Source organism: Myotis nattereri, assembly GCF_964212035.1.
Source record: "Myotis nattereri genome assembly, chromosome: 6".
In the NCBI taxonomy this organism is placed as follows: domain Eukaryota; kingdom Metazoa; phylum Chordata; class Mammalia; order Chiroptera; family Vespertilionidae; genus Myotis; species Myotis nattereri.
In genome coordinates this window covers 74996807-75014068 of record NC_138081.1, presented here as the reverse complement: position 1 = coordinate 75014068, position 17262 = coordinate 74996807, and positions in this window count along the sequence as shown.

Here is a 17262-nt window from a genome sequence, read left to right as displayed (position 1 = left end):
TCACTTATATGTGGAATTTAAGGAACAAAAACTAACGAATAAAATAGAATCAGACTCCTATAGAGAACAGGTTGATAGCTGTCAGAGGGGAGGGGGAGTAGGGATGGGTGATAAAGGTGAAGGGATTAAGCAAAAAAACCCCAAAAAACAAACAAACAAAAAACACAAACTCATAGACACAAACAATAGTATGGTGATTGCCAGAGGGAAAGGGGGGTAGGGTTAGGTAGAACAGGATATAGGGGGATAAATGGTGATGGAAGGAGACTTGACTTGGGGTGGTGAACACACACTACAGTGTACAAATGATGTATTATAGAATCGTGCACCTGAAACCTATATAATTTTACTAGCCAATCTCACCTCCATAAATTCAATAAAAAAACCCAGCAAAAACAAAAAACACAGGGTGGGGCCATGAGTAGTCTTGTCAATTTCCCAAAGATCTGTGATGAGAAATTTCTGTTGACAGAGTCCCAAAGGCAAAGTGTTTCAAGCACCCAGTCCAAAATTACAAATAGGGGTTTTCTGATTTCTATTTTTTTAAAGGAAAGATTTTATTCATCTCTTAACTTGCCTCCTTCCATGAGCCCCCTTCAGACCTCCCAACTGAAACATATTTCACAGCCCCTTCTCATTCTGTTCATTGAAAACAGACATTCAATATATACACTCCTGAGAAAAAAGTGTTTCCATGTAGGATATTTTTCTAATTCTGTTGTGGCTTCAGCCTCGTTGGTAACATCTGAGTCCTGCTAAGGTGTGCCAGCTCTCCTGTTCAATCTTCAAGCACTATTTTAGGATTTGTGCATATCTATTACAATGCCCGCAGGCTCACTCTCCTAAATGAGACCTGAAATTGGCAATCATTTTTATAAACAGAGCAATAACCACAAAATATTTAACAAGTTAAATATATGGTTTAACAACTACATAATCCCGAGAGAAAACATAGACATTATCATTTTCATAATACATCTGATTTTTTTCTTCATCATCCAATCTGCTTTTTTTTTTTTAAAAAAAGAGCTAGATTATAATAAATATGTTTCCTCCTCACTCCCATAAAATTCTTTTTTTCTTTCATATTCATTTATACTCAAAATAAAAATTCTACTTGAGAAAGAGAAAAAAAATGTTTACAAGGCAGGGGAGATACATGTTGTTTACATTCTACCATCCAAAAGAAATTGGTAGATTTTCCTCAAAGGACAAGAAAATAACTAAATATGCTATATTTCACAGAGTCACAAATCTTCGGATGCAAAAAGATGAATTACACCTCAGACAGAGCACCCTCTTTCATTAAGACACAGAAGTCGGAGATTCACACAAAACCTTTCTAACACAACCTATCATGAGCCCTGCGACAGGAGTCCCATATGCCAGGCTTCCAGGCAGAGTTCATTTTCCAATAAACCTGTGTGTAGCCTGGCCAACCAATAAGTAGAAACCTCCAAAGCATGGAAATGTGGGCCTTTCCCTCCATGATTCATCACTGTCAACAATCAGACAAACTGTCGCCGAGAGTCTGAGCGTGAAGTACTTCATCGCTGTCAATTTTAATTTAAAGCCCATTGGCATCTGAAAGAAATTGAGGAACAGCTAGCTCATTTGTCATGATGAACTCTAGTTAAGAACGGGAAGACAGAATGAGTGATAAAATATTACAGTTTATCCAACTATAACTTTAAGAGAAATCCTTAAATATTTAGAGAAATGTTTAGACTTCCTAGACTGCTATATAGGATCCTGTATAATTTGTTAATAACATCCGTCAATACTTATGAATATAAGAAGCACATCGAGGCAGTAATAAAATGAATAGTAATGAAAAACCAAAGCCAACATTTACAACACTTTATTTCCTTGGATCCTCATGAAAATTTTGTGAGGTAGTGTTGATATTTTAATCCTATTTTGCAGATGAGAAACTGAGACAGAGGGATTAGGAAATTGCTCAAGGGCACAATTCTTGTTAGCAGCAGAGCTGGGATTTGAACCAGGGGATATTCTGAACCCCAAATCACACTCTTCCTGATAGACCACCCGTGGTTGGCAAACTGCGGCTAGCGAGTCACATGCGGCTCTTTGGCCCCTTGAGTGTGGCTCTTCCTAAGCCTTAGGAGTACCCTAATTAAGTTAATAACAATGTACCTACCTATATAGTTTAAGTTTAAAAAATTTGGCTCTCAAAAGAAATTTCAATCGTTGTACTGTTGATAGTTGGCTCTGTTGACTAATGAGTTTGCCAACCACTGGACTAGGCTGTTTAAAGCAGATGATGACTGAGTTTATTATGACCTGTGTACCCAATGGTAATGAATAAAATCTATCTGTGTAGCTAGCAGACAATTTATTCCTGTGCGGTGGAAAGAGTAACCCCATCTTGGAAGCATGTACCTCTTCGGAAAGATGGCCCTGAGAAGCGTGTCAATGCTGCAGTCAATTGTGTAAGAAGCACAGCAGGGGAGAAAAAACTGATATGTGAATAAATTTAGTTGTGTTGGAAATTGTTTGCTTCCAGCACTTCCATCCTTCCCACTTGTTCTGTGCCCTGGGAGGCTGACCTCTATGAACTGCATTCAGGCTAACCTTTCCTCACCATCTGGGAATTGGTCCAACCATAGAAGGTCCTGGCAGGGGTAGTGGGTGGGAGGAGATTGTGTTTGGGCTTTGAGTTTCCCCTCCTGGTTGCCTGCTGGCCTACAGGTTGGCAGTGACTGCATTCCTCTTCCTCTTTAGAAAATTATAGTTTGTTTGTTTCAGCTCTCTCTCTCTCTCTCTCTCTCTCTCTCTCTCTCTCTCCTTAGTAACTCTTTAGTCCCCATAAACCTGCTTATTTAAGAGTAGTTTCTTAGCCTGGGTTTCCCTTAAATAAGATACTGAAAGGAAGGCTTGTGTGTGATATATGATTTGAGAACTTATCTCAGACAAAAGGAATATCTCAGAGAGGCAGGGAGAGTGTGTAGGAGAAAGAAGTAAAAAGCCAAAATCAGGATAAATAGTTCAACTGGTCACTGCTATCATCTGGTGCTCAATGCCTCTGAACCTCCTGAGGAATTTAATGAACAGTCCGCTAGGGAAGAAATAGGGGAGTGAGCAGCAGTTGATTTCTATCAGCCTTCTTCAAGGGTGGCACAGTCAGTATTAACTCACCTATTGCCAGATTGTGCATGCTTGGATGTCAGGCAGGGTCCTATGGGCAGCCCACGTCACTGCATCAGAAAAGCCCTGAGGCAGGACTAGAGAGAGGTCATGGTGCAGGCCAATGGCAGAGAAATTGGTCAAGGCCGACCTGTCTCCATGGTGGTGGGAGGGGAAGGCAAGAGGATAAGTGAAAATGGTGCCCTGCTACTGCTAACTCTGGGGTTCTTCTCCACCCTCTTGGTTTTTTTGTTTGTTTGTTTGTTTGGTTTTACTTAACGTTGCCACTCTTGATAAAGAGTGTCTTCTTTAAAATCTCAGTTACCCCATTTGAGATGTCTGTTTTTTGTAACCCAATCCGCTTCACTATGCTGTAGCTTAAAGCCTGCCTTCAGAGATAATACTCTCTTCAGCGGTCTCTCTCCAGACAGTAACACCTAATGGCTTTTGCTCCCCTCTTACATTGGTTTGGATAGTGCCCCCCACCTTCCAAATTCATATCCTTCCTAGAACCCCAGAATGTGACCTTCTTTGGAAGTAGTAATTAATTAAGATGAGGTCAGACTGGAGTGGGTTGAGGCTTTACTCCAATACGACCAGCGAGCTTATAAGAAGATGGGAAGAGACACAGAGACAGAGGTATATGGGAAATAACCTATGAAGGTGAAGGCAGAGATTGGAGAGATGTGTCTACAAGCCAAGGGAAACCAAGGATTGCCAACAACCACCAGAAGCTAAGAGACAGGGATGGAACAGATTGTCTCTCAAAACACCCAGAGGGAATGAACCCTCCAACACCTTGATCTCAGATTTCTAGCCTCCTCCAGAGCCGTGAAAAAAATGCTTTCCTGTTATTTAGGCCACCCAGTTTGTGGTAATTTGTTATGACGGCCCCCAAAAAACGAAGGTACCTCTCCATCAAGTCTCTCCTTCAAAGTCACACAGAGGTCTACAAAGACTCATGTTTTATTTTCTCTTAATCCATCAAAACTTACCTGTCCTGAGTTTATCCTTCAAGGTCACAGCCATTACCAGCTTGGAGTAGGTGAGGAGACTGAGGTTCTCTGCCAGTGCTTTAATCACTAGCTAACATGATACCCAACAACTCAGCACTCTCTTCCTGATAAAATCTGTCTGCTTAAGAAAGTGCTTTAAGGTTCAGCTGGTTTGGCTCATTGGTTGGAGTATCAGCCCTCGAATTGAAGGGTCCTGGGTTTGATTCGGGTCAAGGGCATGTACCTTGGTTGCAGTCTTGATCTCCAGTCCCAGTTGAGGGAAGTGTGGGAGGCAGCCAATCAATGCATCTCTCTCACACATGGATATTTCTCCCTCTCTCTCTGTCTCTCTTTTCCCCTCCCTTCTACTCTGTCTAAAAATCAATAAAAAAAAATAGCCTCGGGTGAAGATTAACAAATATATATAGTGCTTTAAAAACCCTTAACAGCCAATTAGTGGAGAGTGATTTGGGCTACTCCTCAGATCATACTCTGCAGGATACAAGCTGCCATTGCTCTACCAGCTTGAGTGAGAGGTTCAAACTAGCATAGAGACATTCTAAAAATGCCTGCCACCTGTTAGTTATCCCAACAGTAACCACACAGGAATTGGGACTGCCTCAGCACAGTCCACTGAGGAATAAACCTGTGGATCAGCCAGGGTGGGAAATAGACACCTCTGTGGATAACCGTTTTCCAGAAACACAATCATCTCTTGATATGCACTTGCTCATCATCCCCTGCCTGTTCTCCTCCCTCGAATTTTCTTGAACCCCATTTTGGTACACAATTAACTCTACCCCAAGAAGAAAAGGTCAAGAGGAAGAATATGCAACTCTCTTCTCTTGGATTTGTTGCTTAGATGTAGTTCTTTAAATGAAATACTGGGCAAAAGGGGAATTTTGCATGCTATGTGTTTTGTTTTGTTTTCCTTGTTAGTGTTTGCATGTGACAGAGAGTGGAGACTTAAGTGTGGACTTCAGAGAGAAACAAACCCAGTCTTTCTCCAGTCCTCTCACCAACTGGTGACCTAGAGAACAAGAATCAGTGTTCTGGAGCCTCCATCTTCTCACCCATGACCCGGGGAGAAATGCTTCCTCATAATGTGGTGGTGAGGATTAAACAAGTGGCGTGCTGTCTTTCCTACCTAGCCATGCTGCTGGTCGTTTAGACTCCATGCCCCAAAACCGGTCTTCTTTTTGGTAGGCATTTTTAGCTCAACAAAATCTTACTTTAAAAAATACTTTAGTTGTGGAAGTTAAAGATTTTTAGTTTAACAATTGACCGCTACCTATACTAAGAAATATATTCGATGTCCAGAACACCACACACACACACACACACACACACACACACACACACACACACACACACACACCTGAAACAAAAATTCCACAAAACTCACTTTGTGTTATGCAATCTGATATCTATTTCATGAAAGAAAACATGCTAGCCATGACCCACTAATTGACTTCATGACCCTCTGATGAGTGGTGACCTACATTTTGAAAAACACCATTCTAGACTGAGGACAAAAGCTCCCATTCTCGAGATTAAGCTATAGAAGATTGTCCCTAAGTCTGTTTATAAGTAGAAAGCATGTGATCCTTACTGATTACATTGCACAGGACTCTTGTCGGTTTCTTATCCGATAGATTTTTGTTCTCTAGAATCCTTTTCACCATTTTAAGATTCATGCCATCTGCACTTGCTGCAAATTTTTCCTAGTTTCAGTTTGTTATATTATCTCACATTTTGGTCACCTTGTAATCTTAAAAGGCTTCTTACTCTCTGCTCTCACTTACCTGATTAATAGTGCCCGTGAACAGACCATCAACACAGGAACGGACAGGAAGCTAATGAGACTCAAGTCTGTTGGGTCCATTGTCTTGAGAAGTCAACAAATCAATTCACAGACAAGAGAGGGGTAAGCAAAGGAAAGGAAGTTTATTACAGCGAAAGTAACAAAGCTCTTGGGCATGAGAGAGGGGTCCCAAAAAGGGTGTCCGCAGAAGATCACTAGTCTACGGGCTTTTGTTTTCCTGCTCTTGCCCTCTGTTGGCTCTTTCAAAAAAATACCAGCCAATCTCCTTTTGCCCTCATCTTCCTGCTTTTAGTTCCCGCTCTTGGGTTCAGGGGGAAGGGAAGCTCTATTGTTGACTGATGCATTCCACCTATCTTGTTCATATCCTGACCATCTGGTTGATTTTTCTCCTTATCTACCATCTTCCCTCATCAGACCTTTACCCTAAACAGCCTGATCCCATCTAACTCCTGACTAAGGCTTCAGGGCAAAGAGAAATGACCACTTGGCTTTCACCAGCTTTTGTTACTAGTATACAGGTTTGAAAGTGAAGGTGCCTCTTCTAATCTTTGACATCTTTGGTGGGTTTTGTCCTCATTTTTATTATAGCCCCTTGGCCTGAAGAGTTGTCATAAAGGGGCTTGAACATTGTTGATGAAGCCACCCAAGCACCGAGGCCACTCTGCTAAAGTGAGGAAAACTTCCTCCGTCCTGCCACTGCCCACAACTTCCTGGATAATCCCAAAGAAATACAGCTCTGCGCTCCCGGTGGCTCAGACACTTTGGGGGGGGGGGGGGCGGGGATCAATGGTCTATTCTTGCTAATGATGCAAAAGAAGAATTGCAGGCCAGTAAGCTTAAATAATGTGTCCCTGTCACATCACAAATAAATTGTAAAGTTGGAAACCAAACTCACATTTCTGATCTTCCTGTGCACTTTCCCATATGTTATAACGGATCTTCATCTTTTCTCAAGATGGCCAAGGGCAGGCCGTATCTTCAAATAAAATCTACTCAGAAATTCTTATGATTCTCTGAAGACACCCAAGTCCTAATTTTGCTCTAAATATTGACAAAGTTGTGATTTGTTCTTTCTTTCCTCATAATTATCTTGGCATATCTAGCAGCCCCCCTCATTCACCCCACCCCCACCATCAATAGCTCACATTCCTCACATTTGAAAGGAGAAACTGAGCTTAGAGCTCTCTGGTGGAGCCCAAAACAAAACAAAACAAAACAAAAAACTACTGATTTCCTTCAAGACTAAAATTCTCACATTTCATACTTTACATCATTCTGAAATGAGGATTTGTGTCCTTAATGTGGTCTGCTTTATTTGCTCAAAAAAAAAAAATTAAAAAAATTTTAAATTGATGGCGCTTTGTAAAATATGTAGCGTCTTAAAATTTATTTATATTAATTTTACATAAGTGTCCATAATGCAAACAGATCTAAACTTACAATTTTTTATGAGTTTTCTAACATTTCAAGAATTACATTAGAAGCAGATCTCAAATCTTAACTAACTTGTTTAAGGTAGGATTGTAGACTTTTCTCTCAGGATTAAGGCTCTGTCAAGACTGGCTGACAATTGAGCCTCTCTCTCTTACCTTCTCTCTGCTCTTCCTGGTTCTCACTTAAGCGTCTCGAATTCCACATAATTCTACATAAATGGTATTGATCACTGAGCCTCCTGACCTCTTGTCTTCGGAGGTCAGGAGGTGTGCACAGTGAGTCTGAAGTCAATGCTTCACGGAACTGGCTGCTGTTGGGGGAACAGGAGAAGTTAAGGGGTTTCCCTATAATTTGCACCCTGCGTGCACCATGTAATTCTTTTGGAAAGCCCCTCTTAGGAGTATTTTAGCCTTTAAAAAACAAAGGTTTTTGCTCCTGCTCTGATATAGAACCTTGATATTTCAGATCTGAAAGGAACAAACTCAATGACCCAGGAAAAAACAATGGTGGGAAACTAAGTAAACCAAGGCTAGTATAAACAGAGACAAAGGAATCTTTTTTTGTGTGTGTGAGAGAGAAATAAGAATTTTAATGACGAGCAGGAGTAAGATTGAGCAAAAATAGGAGATTTAAAAAAAAAATACTTGGCAAGTTCTCCTCAGACGCTTACATTAGCCAACAATTTATTTCTGGTCTGTGAAATTATTGGTTTTATTCAAGAGGGGATTTGTCATTAAGAAGTCTAAAATTACTTGTTAATAAGGCTAAAAATGATCAATTAATATAAATTAATATAAATAAATTTTAAGATGCTACATATTTTACAAAGCACCAAATTGTAAGTTTAGATCTATTTGCATTATGGACACTTATGTAAAATTAATATAAGTAAATTTTAAGATGCTACATATTTTACAAAGCACCAAAAATGATCAACTAATAGCATAAATTTATTATCCATTCAAATATTATCAGTGCTTATTCCTAGTAAGCCTACATATGACTTCTGTGGGATATGGCATTTATGGTTAGCTAATTGTTTACACTGCTAGATTTTTTTCAGCTACATGTAATAGAGAACCTAAATACAGTAGCTAGAACAAATATGAGCTTACTTATTCTTATGTAACAGAAAGTTCCTGGGTGGTTGCTGGAGTTGTTTTAATTTCAGGGCCGATGTTTCACATGCCTCGTTTACCCTCATGATTACAAGATGGCTGCTGAAGCTCCAACTATCAGGTCTGTACTCAAAGAAAAAGGGAAAATATATTTCCTTTTAAATTATGCAAGCAGTTTTCCCAAAATTCCCAACATATTTTTACTTATTATCTCATTGGCAAGAACTGTGTCACTTGGCCATTTCAAGGAAGTATGGACTTTTGAGCGAGGCAATGAAGGGAAAAGAGCATTAGAGACAGATGATAGATAAGCCAACTTCTAATTTCTACCTGAGTTTTTGTATGGATATTTCTGAAACATGGCAATGTGTAAACAATCCTGAGAAAGAACAAATTTGATAACTTTGAGTAAACTGACATAGAAATTCCAATGTCACCTAGTCTTTTGGGGTTTTTTTCAGCCTTTTGTTTTTAATGAAGATGAGAAACCAAATGAAATCTTAAAAGTGGCTGCAATAGATGGAGTAATAGATCTCTAGTTATATCCACCTCCTAACCCCCCAAACCTGTGATCTTCAGATGGAGAAATGGGGGGGGGGCGGTCATGTGAATTCCCTGGGAGGGCCCTGTGTAATTACAAGGTTCCTTAGAAGAGGGAAATAGGAATGTCAAGTCACAGAAGATGTGATTATGGAAGCGGTGGATAGAGAGATGGAGAGTTGAAGATGCTATACTGCTAGACTGGAAGATGGAGGAAGGGACTATGTGCTGGGGAATGCAGGCAGTCTCTAGAAGCTAGAAAAGACAAGAGAATGGATTCTCTCCTGGAGCCTGCAGGAAGAATGCAGCCTTGCTGACAACTTGATTTTAGGATCCTGACCTCCAGAACTAAATAATAAACTTGTATTGCCTTAAGCTACTAAATTCGTGGTAATTTGTTACAGCAATAGGAAGAAATTAATATAGACTTTAGTACCTGGAAATGAGGCACTGATGTAACAAATACCTAAAAATGTGAAAGTGTCTTTGGAGTTCAACAGCAGCTGGAAGAATTTTCTTTTTTTTTTTTTTTTTTGGTGCCTAGTAGAAATAAGCTTAGACTGCCTCAAAGAGGCTGTTGGTAGCAATATGGATTTTGAGACTACCACTGAGAGTTTAGAAGGAAGTGAGGAACAGAGTAAAGAAAAGCTATATCATCTTAGGAAGTGCCAAAATCATTATGAACAGCCTGTTGATAGAACTCTGGATGTTAAAAGTGCAACTAGTGAAAGCTCAGAAGGAAATGAGGAACAGGTTGATTGTACTCTTTCCACAAAGCAGAACTTGTAAGTGAGGAGCATAACTTGTATTATATGCCTGTCCCACTATTGCACTGTGGGAGCAAATAACTTGTTTTCTAATTTTCTAGGTCCTCATATGTAGAGAAATTTTGTAGCAGAATGGATCATACAGAGTCTCACCCATTCCATGATATAGATGCTTTACATGATGAGATTGGGGCTTTTGAGCTAAGATTTAGATGAGATTTTTGGCTTCAAGGTGAGCAGTAGTAATAGGTTGAGACAATAGGTTGAAATATTTAGGAATATTGGAATGGGATGAATGTATTTTGCATATGAATCAGACATGAATCTTTGGGCGCCAGAAAATGGACTGTAGTATACAGAATAATGCCCATTCCCTCTGCAAAGATGACCATATTCTAATCCTAGAGCCAATAAATATGTTGCCTTAAAAAGCTAAAGGGATTTTGCAGGTGTAATTAAGTTAAGGTTCTCCTAAATTATCTGGATAGGCTCGATGTATAACAAGTTTCCTTGATAAGAGAAAGAGGGGGGCTGGGAAGTCAGAGCCACAGAAAGATATGCGATGACGAAAAGAACAAAGAGAAGAAAGGGATTTGAAGATGCTACACTGCTGGCTTTGAAGATGGAAGGACAGCCCATGAGCCAGTGAAGGCTGCAGCCTCTAGAACAGTGGTTCTCAACCTTCCTAATGCCGTGACCCTTTAATACAGTTCCTCATGTTGAATGACCCCCAATTTCATTGTTACAAATTGAACATAATTAAAGCATAGTGATTAACAACAAAAACAATATGTAATTATATATGTGTTTTCCGATGGTCTTAGGAGATACCTGTGAAAGGGTCGTTCGACCCCCAAAGGGTCGCGACCCACAGGTTGAGAACCGCTGCTCTAGAAGCTGGTGAAGTCAAGGAAATGGATTGTTCCCTTGAGCCCCCCTGGAGAAATTCAGCCCTGCTGACACCTGGACTTAAGGACTTGAATTGTAAGATAATTCAATTGTTGTTTTAAGCCACTCAATCTGTGATCATTTGTGACAGAAGCCATAGGAAACTAATACAGATCAAATTAGAAGTTTCAAATGCTCTTGAAAAATGAAAATTAATGTTTTACTAGAGTATGGCTAGAAGTCACAGTATTATCTATGTGGGCATGCAAAATAGCAATCTTAATGGACATTTACTGACTATTTACTATGTGCTTGGAACATGCAAAGTGTATTATAGGATTTAATTTAACCCTCACCTACCAGGCACACACTAATAGCATCTTCCTTTTTTCTCAGCACAAATGAGCAGACCGCGGGGGGACAGGGGCATGTGCAGCTATGCCGGTACAGCTGGCAGATTATTGGTAAGGAGCAGATGCCTCAATAACATCATGTAAGTGTAAGTCGTACAATGTGATGACTTGATGCACATTGGAGGTAGCTATTACATCAGTGGCTGGGAACTCACAAGACCATGTAGAACAGAGGAGGTCACTTCGGGGACTCTTCCTGCTCTTTTCATGAACATGGGGAAGAACCTGACCAAGGACTGTAATTGATGGACTATTGAACTGTGCAGAGAGCCCTTTGTGTTTGTCGTGCTCTTTAAGAGTAGCCCAAAGGCTGGTATTAACAGAGGAAATTTATGTCTGTTAAAGGCCATCTAAGGAACTTCTTAATAATTTTAGAGAAAAATGCCACTATTATCCAAATACAAGGGTATTCTAGTTCTCTAAAAGTGATGTTTGAAGCTTGATGGGGTTAAAAAAACCAGCAAAGCAGATAGCAGCCTTCACTTTGCACGGTTCTGATACAAAGGAGCTCAGTTGACTTAGCTGACACGGCATGTGCAAAGCAAGGGCGGCCTGTATTAAGTTCTCAAAGGAGCCAAGGGGAAATACGGCCCTGAAATAGCTGCTCTGTGTCCCCGAGGGCAGGGTCATCTAGCTGATCTTTGCATCCTGATTGGAAGAAAAGGCAGTGTGTCTCCTCAGGGAACCGAAAGGGATAGATATACAACTAAGGAAACTACACAATGCGATGTTGAGGTTCAAAAATAAATCAGACAAAGTGTCAGACAGGCAGTTTGTGTGACTTGGGGATGGGTGATTATTTGAGATCTTTGTATGTCAGATTCTTTTTATATCCTCATCCTTTGTCCCAAAGGATGACAATCCTGGCAGTTACTTCCTGTGTGTGGAAAGGTGGTTGAAAGGAATGAGGCATAACCGGCTGCCTCATCCCATTTCCTTCGGTTTCCATGTCATATTCAGATTGTGATCATGGCTTCCAGGACCTGCGCTATTTCTGGTGATGCCTCAGACCTGGCACAATGGGAAGGTTAGAATTTAAACAGTAGTGTTTCCACTTGACAGGCTTCTTTGTCATTTCCAACTCTTGTCACCTGCATTGTGTGACTTCGAATTGTGCTTAGTTCACACTTAAAGGATCGCTCCTGCCTATTTTTAGAATATTCCATTGGCAACCTTTTGTCTTCTAATTCAGCACAAGATTGTTAGGCACACAGTGGAAAGGATTAACAGGCTGTAAACAAAAATCAAACAAATCAGGAATGATTACCACGCAAACACCCTTACTGCATAACAGTGGTTCCATGCCTATTAAAACCATTCGTACCACATTCTTTTTGTCAGCCTTCGACACAGAGTCCTGGTTTGTGGGGATGGCTGCTTACTGCCCTGATCACATCCTCCTATAGAGTCACAAGGCACAGTTTTTACATGTTCCAGTTAACAGGCCTTAATACTTTTTAGTGTATCATCTTTCACTATGTCTCTTAAATCTCACCTTCTCTACTCAGCGTCATCTACTGAGCTTGGATCAGTGTTCTTACTAGTAGACATTATAAAAATAAATTGATCACAGTTTGGAGGCCTACTGTGAGGGTTCACAGCATACCCTTCCCGCCAGTTTTAGGGAGCTGTATTTAATAATAACATCATGTAAGTGTAAGTCATACAATGTGATGACTTGATGCACATATCTATATGTATATATAAAAAAGCAATATGCAAATCGACCAAACGGTGGAACGACCAGAACAACCAGTCAACCAGTTGCTATGAGGTGCACTGACCACCTCTTGGTCCCTCCCCCTGACTGGCAGGCTCTGATCGCCCAATGGTGAATGGGGAACAGGGGGTGGGGCTGGCTACCAGCAGCCAGGGAAGATGGCCCTGATCACAGGCAGGCCTAGGGGCTGTACCCATAAGTGCACCAGGCTTCTAGTATATTATAAAATACCACAATAAGATTTGCTAACTCATCTATCACCTCACATTATTGCAATGTTTTTGTATGTGTGGTGAGAACATTTAAGATCTCTCTTAGCAACTTTTAAGTATATAATACAATATTGTTAATTATATTCATTTTAAAACTGGAAGTTTGTACCCTTTGACCAACAACTCCCCATTTTCTCCCACCCACCAGCCCTTGGCAACCACCATTCTGCTCTCTGTGTCTATGAGCTTGTCAGCACAAGTTTTCTGTGGTCCATCTTTTGAGAGTTGCTGAATTTCCACATACTTTTTCTCACCACCTCCTACTTCACATTAAGCCTGGAATGTGAGACTGAGGGAGATACAGCTCAAAGCAAGCCCTTTGTATATGGGAATGTTTCCTTTATCAAATACCCTTTAGAGTCCCATTGTGTGTAATTCAGAGGGAAATACTTCCTTTTATTCACTTGCTTCAAATGAGATAAAAAGGGAAGCACATTAACCCCTGGCTTGGAATCTAGCAGTGAGGCTATGCCATTGTGATTTTCATGTAAGAGAAGGAGCAATATAATAGCTTTCCACCTTCCCACCTTTGTCTATCCCTGCAGCTGGACTCCAAGGCAAAACTAGCCTGAATTCACTGGTGATAACAGTGCTTAAAGAGAAGTTGTCTAAGATAATAAAGCTAAGATGCCTTAAACACTTATGTGTCAATGTTCTGTATGCCTGTTAATTTATTGCATCCTCACAACTCTATGAAGCAAGTACTACTGTATTATTATCTCCATATAAAGGCACAGAAGAGGCACAGTGAGCTGGGGTCATGTGTCAACAAAATAAAGAAGAGCCGGTATCAGCAGCAGTGGTCCTGACCGCTGGCGTGGGGTGCATTCTTAGAGAATGAATACAGTGGCAGGTACAGGAAGAGGTCTCTGTTGTTCAGAGATAGGACAATATTTGAAGAGGAAGATGTAGGAATATTGAGTTTAGCAATTGGAGTTGACTACAGTGATGGAGAGACTGTGAGAGCAATCCTCTGGGTCTGGCAGGCAGGCAGGACTTGAGGATATCAAAGAGCTCATCAACAGAGAGCACACCTGGCTGCCAGGTCAGGATCCAGGTTCTGGGGAAAGATTGTGAAAGCCCAACATCAATTCTGGTTGATAAATAAATCTGGGTTGTTAAGTTTCTGATTTCAACTAATTCCTAAGTGTGGGTTTTTCCACCACACCACCAACCTGTTCTCTGATACCAGCTGGGTGTCCTATAATTCAACTCAATTCTGACACTATCTACCTAGGGTAGCATCAGGTCTCACAGTTGATGGCTCAGTCCTACAAGACCCCTTCCCCCCAATGACTCATTTCAGATGTCAATCACAAACCCAGGTTAGCACCCAGGCTTCTGACCAACTGGCTATACATTGGAGGTTCCAATGCCTCCAGCTCGGTCCTGGCCACTTGGAGCCCAACTGAGCCTGTATCTACCTTCCTGGTCCAGTTGTGGTCAGGTGGCCCAGTTATCTGCCAGGAAGCAAAGGAGAAGCAAGCCAAGGCTGATATATGAAAAATGAAGGGGAATGTCCATAGATAAAGAGACCATGAAAGCAGGGAGACCAGTTAGGAAGCTGTTGGAGCAGTTCAGGTGAGATACAATAATTTCTCAGACTAGCCTTGTAGCAGTAAAGAGGGTGAGATGTGGTTGGATTAGAAATACATTTTGGAAGTAGAGATGACAGGACTTCCCAAAGAATGGATGTGAAGGAAAGATCAGGGCTGATCCCCAGATATTTAACTCAAGCCACAGACTGAACAGTAATGCCACTGCTAAGATAGTGAAAAGGAGGGGAGGGAAAGTTGGTGTCAGACATCTCAGTGGAGATGCCAAGCAGACATTTGGACATACAATCTGGAAATCAGGACCACTGCTGGAAGATAATGTTTGTTTAAACTGTAATATAAACTTACATTATGCAAAATGTCCAATTCAGTTTTACCAAATTGAAAAACACAAAGTTTAATCCTATTAACAGGTGATATTCACTGTTGGTTTTCCATGAAATTAGATCTTTTTATTTAAGTGAGTCTTAAGCTACCTTTCTTGACACACAGGTTTGGCTCAGTAAAAACCATAATTTATCTTTGATCATCAAAACCTGATAAAAGTGATGATTCAATTGCAATATCAGAAACAGTTTCCATATCAACAAAATTCTTACAATATGGAGTCATTGATTCTAGATAAAATCCTGGTTCACTGGTTCATATCTTATGATGGGTGGAGTCAAAATCCTTTTTCCTGAAAAAAAAAAGAAAAGAAAAGAAAGAAAAAAAAAAGAGAGGAAGGAAGGGAGGGAGGGAGGGAGGGAGGAAGAAAGGAAGAATGGAAGAAAGAAAGAGAGGCACCCTCCAAGCTGGTCTGATTTTGATTCAATTCCTCTATTCTGCTTGGAGGGGTCCTAAGCCTAACCCATTCCCATGATCTCAGAGTTATGGTATTACGTGATAAACCCAGTTACTATGCTATGAACCCAAACTCTCAGTGGAAGTGAGCATTAGTCAGAGACTAGAATTACCCGACTCTGCTCAAACACCCAGTCACATTTGTCTGGAGAAAATCAATTATTTGTTGTCTGCTAATTAGAGTGACTCCTGCTTATTAAATGTCTGCTCTATGCCAGGCTTATATACCGTCTTATTTTAATCTTCACTATAAATTTGAGTTTCTTTATTTTAGAGACAAGAAAATTGAAACTCAAAGAGATTATTTGCCCATAAGTAGAACTTGGATTTATACACACAGCTGTATCTATATCTAAATGTGATTCTCTGCTTACTCTGTTATATTGTTCACACCAACAAGATAAGCACCGTGAAGAATTAGTGACAACAGAGCAGGCTGAAGATGTAAGGATATTTGAGCTTCAGAATCTTGGATCTTCAGGAGGTATCTGATGTAACAGGTTTGGAACACAGGATGCTTTCAACAATTATCCCCAATTAACCTAAAATAGGAAAGCCATGGATCAGAAATTGAGAAACAGAGCTAAGGTGTTTTAGCCACATAAATGATGAAGCAGAAGGAGGGGGAGAGAGAGAGAAAGAGAGAGAGAGAGAGAGAGAGAGAGAGAGAGAGAGAGAGAGAGAGAGAGAGAGAAGCATAAGGCGGACAAGCAGAGAGAAATTGTGTGGTAGGTAGGAGGCTGGCTCGTCAATCACCCTTCCAAACCCTTCCCCATTTCTTACCTCACTCACTCTAGTAGAAATTCTAAGCACCTGTGCCCAGTCTCCTTTGAAGCCAAGAGGTCATACGACATACTTAGGGCCAATCAGAGTACATGGAAGTCTGCTTTGTTGGGGGAGGGCATTTTGGGAAAGCTTTTCCCTTTGTGATGGAAGGGTAGCTACAGGCACAGTTGCCCATTTTTGCTCTTCTTCCTCCATAACACCTTGAGCAACAGTCATCTGTAACCATGAAGCAGTAGGCACCAACACAGAGTCAATACACTGAGGTTGTGGAGTGGGAGAAAGGCTCAAGTGACAGACCCAGTGCCCTGCCCTTGCATCTGAGGCATGTATATAGTAGAGTATGTTTACATTGTTAGTGACTTTAGAGAAGTGTACTCAGAACCATGGGAATAAAACCGAGGATGAGCACACTCTCCAGGCAATCCTGGAGTTGTATCTATGACAGAAGAGCCTTTCACTGCTGCTGGTATCCCGTGATGACCAGGTAGAAACAGTTGAGAGCTAAAAGGCATGAATAATAAATCAGTTCAGAAGCAATCTCAATAGGAGCATTCTAAGATAATTAAAAGCAGAGCTAATTGCCCACCCAAGATCATGAGTCTGCTAGATTTTCCTTGCTGGTATAATAAATTACCAGTAAGACATACATAATTATTCTATAGATGTTGCTTTACTATGCTAGTAGTTATAGTCCAAAAAGAACTTAAAAAAACCAAGTCTAAAAAGAAACAAAAAACTAAGTCTATGGGAAAGGCAGTTAAAATGTAATGGCAAAAGCAGAGAGCTTTATTACAGGAACTCAGCCTATGAACAGGGGCTCAGATTTGAATCACCTCGGCCTGTACAATCAGGTCCTAAGACCCAATTGGGTTAAGGAGTCAAAAAACCTAGAATGTGCCACCTCAGCTGACCTGAAAATTTTTTACACTTGGGATGGTGCAATTGCTGAAATCCTAGG